Source organism: Molothrus aeneus, chromosome 1, assembly GCF_037042795.1.
Source record: "Molothrus aeneus isolate 106 chromosome 1, BPBGC_Maene_1.0, whole genome shotgun sequence".
Taxonomy (NCBI): domain Eukaryota; kingdom Metazoa; phylum Chordata; class Aves; order Passeriformes; family Icteridae; genus Molothrus; species Molothrus aeneus.
The window spans coordinates 20,080,134-20,085,700 of NC_089646.1; positions in this window are offsets into that span (position 1 = coordinate 20,080,134).

Below are 5,567 nucleotides of genomic sequence, written 5' to 3' on the forward strand. Positions count from 1 at the left end.
GAAATTGTTTTAGTGAAGTAGCTTAAACACTTTAGATGTCCCAAACCCAGGGATGGAGTGCCAGTAGGGAAATTGCAAAATTTGCAAGGCAAATAACGGTGAGAACTAGACAAAATAAATCTGGCACTCAGGTAAGTATGGCACTCTTTTAATAGGAATAGTGGGATGAAAAAAAATTCCCAAGAGACAGCTTGTAACAAGTAACTGATGCCAGCAGGTCTGGAGATTCTGTCACCTACAAATTGACAAAATCAAGTCAGGGGAACACACATCCCACCATGCATAACTCTGATTTGCCTGTTAACCCTGGTGAGCAGAAATAAGACAAGATATATCTCTGTAACTAAAGTATGCTGATTGGAATGCACAAATGCCATAGTATCTGTAAAGAAAAATATGCAAACTCTGTCTGTAGGGGAACAAATCATTTGTATGTTCTGCAGATCTGTATTTTCCTAATGTGAGAAATCTCTTGTCAGGAAACAAAGACTACTACTCCATCATCACCTGAAGGCAAGAAGTGCAAGGACTGATGCAACTTCCTGTTATCTCCAACACCAGAGGCAGGCACATATTTATTGTGACAAAGGTTCCTGTTCTGCCTAGAAAGCATTTTCCAGCTCATTTGGTTCACCTCCACCCTTTTAATCATTATTTCTGGGCACATTATTTTAGCTGTTTTATTTTAATGCTTTGTCCTCAGGCCATAGAGCTGTTTGGAAAACTTCCTGATAAAAAGCAGAGCTATGACTAAATTAATTAAGAGTTCATTGATACACATTTTTTTATATATATATATTCAAGAATGCATATAATTGAATTGTTTTTTTCCAGTCTGTAAGTACAGATTAGACTAGAAGCTTAAACTTATATTTAAAAAAAAGCAACAAAAACCAAAAAATATATGCCCTATATTTTCACATTACTACATTTGTAAAAGCTTAACTATTTCTGCTATTTAGTTGCTTTCAATTAATTTTCTCCAACATACAATATTTTATCTTATTTCTTTTTTCCTTTATATCTTCTTAAATTCCCCTCACACTGATAAGCATCACAATACCAGGATTTCCCTGTCTTTCAGCTTTCGTTCATTTTATAAAAACTCCCACTGCATTTTTCCTAACACTTGTACTGCTATGCCTGTAGTATAAATCTGTATACAAGTATTCTGAGTCAAAGGGTAATTTTTACAGGAACTGGTTTCCATTTCCAGCTTAATATGCTCTAAAACATTAATAACAAGAAAATTTGCACAGCCCAAACAAGTCAAAACCTCAATAAAATCTGTTATGAGTGGAAATAAATGAAAAATATATCAAATATACAGAAATATTTAGGGTGTAACGGATGGATCTTCAGTGAATAAGGGAAAAGTGTTTCAGTGAATGTCAAACAAAGTGCAAAGCCAAAGAAAAGGTGTCTCATATTTTTGGGAAGTGTTTGGCTATGTACATGTAGGGAGAATTTCTTGATGATTACAACAGTTCACCCCTCTTGTCAACTAAGAATAAGAACAAAGGTTTTTATATTTCTGAGAATCATATAGAAAGGAAGAAGAAGATGACTCAGAAGCAAAGGACTTTCAGGGAATGTCAAAAGGACAAATACTTTAAGTACTGAACTGGAAGCACCCTGAAAAACATAAAGAAGGCAGAGAGGGAAATGAATAAAAAATATGCAGGATGTCAAGAAAAGCAGAAGATGGGCACTAATCAAAAGGTATTTTTTTAAGCATTAGAGAAATACTGCAGAGAAAATGAAGACTGAAAGGAAAGCAAGCAAAGCCAGACACTGTGTCTATTTCCAAAGTTATTTTAGCAAACAAGAAGTTTTTTAAAAGGAAAAGAAAGTTAAAATAGAAAACTGCTTGAATTTACATCAAAGCTGGATTTTTCTGGCTTACCCTAATTCATTTAAGGCAAGACAAAACACATTTCACTTAAGTGAAAAAGATTGCCTGCTCTGCCTTCAACTTAAGTAAATCTGTTGAAAAATTTCAGATACTAAACCTAGGTTTGAAAAGGTAAGTCCTAAAAAGAAGTTCAAACAGGCTATGAAACAGGGCCAGAAAGATTTTGCATTTTTGAGACCATTCTTTATGTGAACAGAAAGATATTTGCTTAAGCATAAAATGGATTGCAGTTAGCAATTCTCCTTTAGGTTTTTGTAGAGCCAGTTATTATCAGTAATGAAAGAGAGGAAAGAACTAAAGAAAATAGGATATGAGTTTCACCATCTGAAAACATGTTCAAATTTCGCAGCAAATACTAACACTCTTTCAGGGAAAAGTCTTATAGAGAAGAATAAAGACATCCTTTCAGAGTAATCCAAATTTCATTAGGTTCAATATAATTTTAAAATGGCAAACTTATAATCTGCTTCTTTATTTTTGCTTTAATGTGATCAGACTGGGGAGCAGTACTGTGCCAGAGTATGAATCTTTAACATGCCTCTCCTTTTCTTCTAATACAAAGATTTATTAAACATCGTTAATTCTAACAAAGTCCTCCAAAATCTTTTATGCAAGAGCAATTTTAGCCGACTTTTAATAAAACCAACAAAGCTGTATTTTTAAAATAATTCCCAAAAATTCAGACAAGACTTCATTTTGAGAGCCCCTTCCCAAAAATACACTATTCATACTATCATATGACCATTCTAATTTTAAATTGTCAAATTGTAACTGAAAGACTTCTGTACAGTAGCAGAAAGTCAAGCAATCACCACTACCCCAAACTGATCCATTTTTAACAGGAATTGACAGAATTCTTTATTTTGATGTGAAAGGCAATAATTGCACAGCATTTGTTTTCAGCCAAGTGGCACTAATTCAATAGTTATTGGAAGGAATAACTGTTGAGGACTAAGATATTAATATATTTGAATAGAAGGAGTCTGGGCAAATGTTCTTACCACTAATCTCCATGTGCAAAAAGAAATCAGTGAAATCAATTGAGATGTTAAAATCAAACTTAATGCATTGATCAGTGTACATTATGAGCACCATAGTCACAACTAATAAAGTAAAAAATTCCATGGTATTAGAAAAAGGTGTGATGAACTGGATATAATCAAGTTGAAGTCCAAGATCATTCCAGACTGAAGAAATATTACATTTTGGGAAACAATTTGGGAACATCTTTTCTATCTTTTTAATGGATAAAATTCAAGAGGAAATCACAGGTGGTGATAAAGTAGAGAAAATATTCAGTGGAAGATAAGAAATCCCTAAGTGTACCACGTACTACAAATTGTCTCTGCACTAGAGTTTAGGAAAAAAAAAAGTACTTCAATTCCGAACTGTCAAGAGCTGTTGAGAACTGCCCTTGTTTCTCTATACTGCAATGTAAGAAAGGGAAAAAAATTCCAAAAATAGCTCTTTGTCCATAAAGACAGGCAATATCCTATTAGAAAGTAAAACTATTAATTGGCATAAACTCTGGTCAGCTGGAAGCATTTCTACCTCCTGCCTGCTATGTATTTCTTCAGAGAAATAAGAATGGAATAAAGATTTTCTCAGCATTTCCTTTGCAGACCGAAGACTTCCAACAGCTTTCAGCACATCCTGCTCTTTCTTCTATCCCATCATTCTACCAAGCATTTTGGTTCTGTTCTCTCCTATAAGCAGCTCCCTGGTCCCTGCAAGGGACACAGAGCAAGTGGCATCATCTCACAGGAGAGTGAAACCCACGAGGCAGAGGACCTGATGCATTATTGGTGTGAACTGTTACATCACATGGCTCAATATGTTTCATGTTTAACTCAAACTAGCTCCAGACTGGTCCCATGGAAGAAACACCCACCAGTGGCCAAGGTCAAGGTGTGCTCCCAGAGTTCATCCTCTGCTCTGGTCTCATGCAGGGGCATCCACTGCACACTCTCTGTGGCTGCCACGCTTCAGGTCACACAGTGTGCAGACATTGTTGGAACATTTCTTTCAATAATGCAACCCTCATTGGAACCAAAATTTAATTTTAAGTATGCTTAGCAACTCTTGGAACAAGAGCTGGCCTTCTCTTCATCCTCAAGGAACATAAATATGTTGTAGCATGCGTCCCTGCTGGGTAATAATTAGCATTGACTCTATGATTCTAGAAGGCCTAACAATCACTTTATTACACTATAGTTACTAAGAAACTCATCACCCTTACAGACAGTCTGATACAGCCAGACCAGATTAGTCAATTAATTAAAATACCATCACCATTAACTAATTAAGAAATCACCCTTTAGTAAACAAATCTCTATAACAGATTCTACATGTTCACAACATCAAGTACAGTAAGTGAAGATAAAAATTGTTTATCATTCTTTTCTCTGATCTTCTCACAGCCTCCCCCAGGACAATGCCTGGGAAAGTTGTACCTATCATTCTCTGTGGCCAGAGAGTGGCTACCACATAAATAGCTCTAGCTTTCTTTCAAAGTTTGGAGAAAAAAAGTGTATTGTAAAAATTAAACCAAATTAAACCAAACATTGAACCAAATGAAACAGCTCTATCCTTCTCAATTCACGTATCCTAACCTTGGTTGCCAGAGACTAGACAGCAACCAAAGGCATTACAGGTAGCAGAGATAGACAAACATCCCCTCAGGACAGACCACTCAAAGAGATCTACCTCTGAGTGAAACAAATCCTTTAGAGGAGTTTTTTAACAGAAAAATAAGCTTACCCTTCAGTATCATTTCTATGATGCCAAGTGGGAGCAAATAAAAACTTCCAATGGTCTGTCTCCTTCTGTAATACATAAAATTAGTTAGAAAAAACAGCAAGATAAGGGAAAAATCTGGAACAAAGCAATATCCCTGGGCTCATGTCCCACAACTGCAGCTAAATCAGCATAGCCCAGGTTTTTGTCTCCAGTAATATTAATTTTTAGTCCTGAAACATGTCCATATGCCCAAGAGCTGAAAATGAGGCTGCTAAGATCTAGAGGGAGTCCCAACAAAATATATACTTTAGTAATCAGGCTAAAAATAAAAAAAAAAACCTTATCCATTGAGTTTTCTCAAATTATTGATTTTATCCTTAGGTCATCACTGCAATGATACTGCTCCTGAGGATTTGTAAGCAGTCATGCTCACTCTACATATTTCTAGAAATTTTTGCTGAAAAAGAGACAAGGAGGTATGTATTAAAAATCCCTCTTGGTCAAAACCCCCCTTTTATCTTAATTTCCTCATCCTTAAACAAGTAAGTGGTCTGAAAATTTCTGACTTTCTCTGATACCCCCTGATACCCCTAGACCAGAAGACTAAGTAGGAACTAATAATGCTGAGTAACCTTTCTCCACCAATTTTAAGTCAGCCTTCAATATAAGGGCAATATCTTGATAAACAAAGAAATAATATTCCACTCAGATAAGAGAGGGATACTTTTCAGCTCTGATTTTCAGAGATGTTAAGTAAAAGAATGACATTCTGAACAGAGAATGGCTCCTTTGAAACATACTTTCAGTGCAATTATTATGCAGTTCAACTTTATGCAATGAAGGCACAGGCTTAGGGAAAAGTCCTTAGAATTAAAGCACTCAGGAGTTTAATGGTAGAAGCTCAGCACTTTTA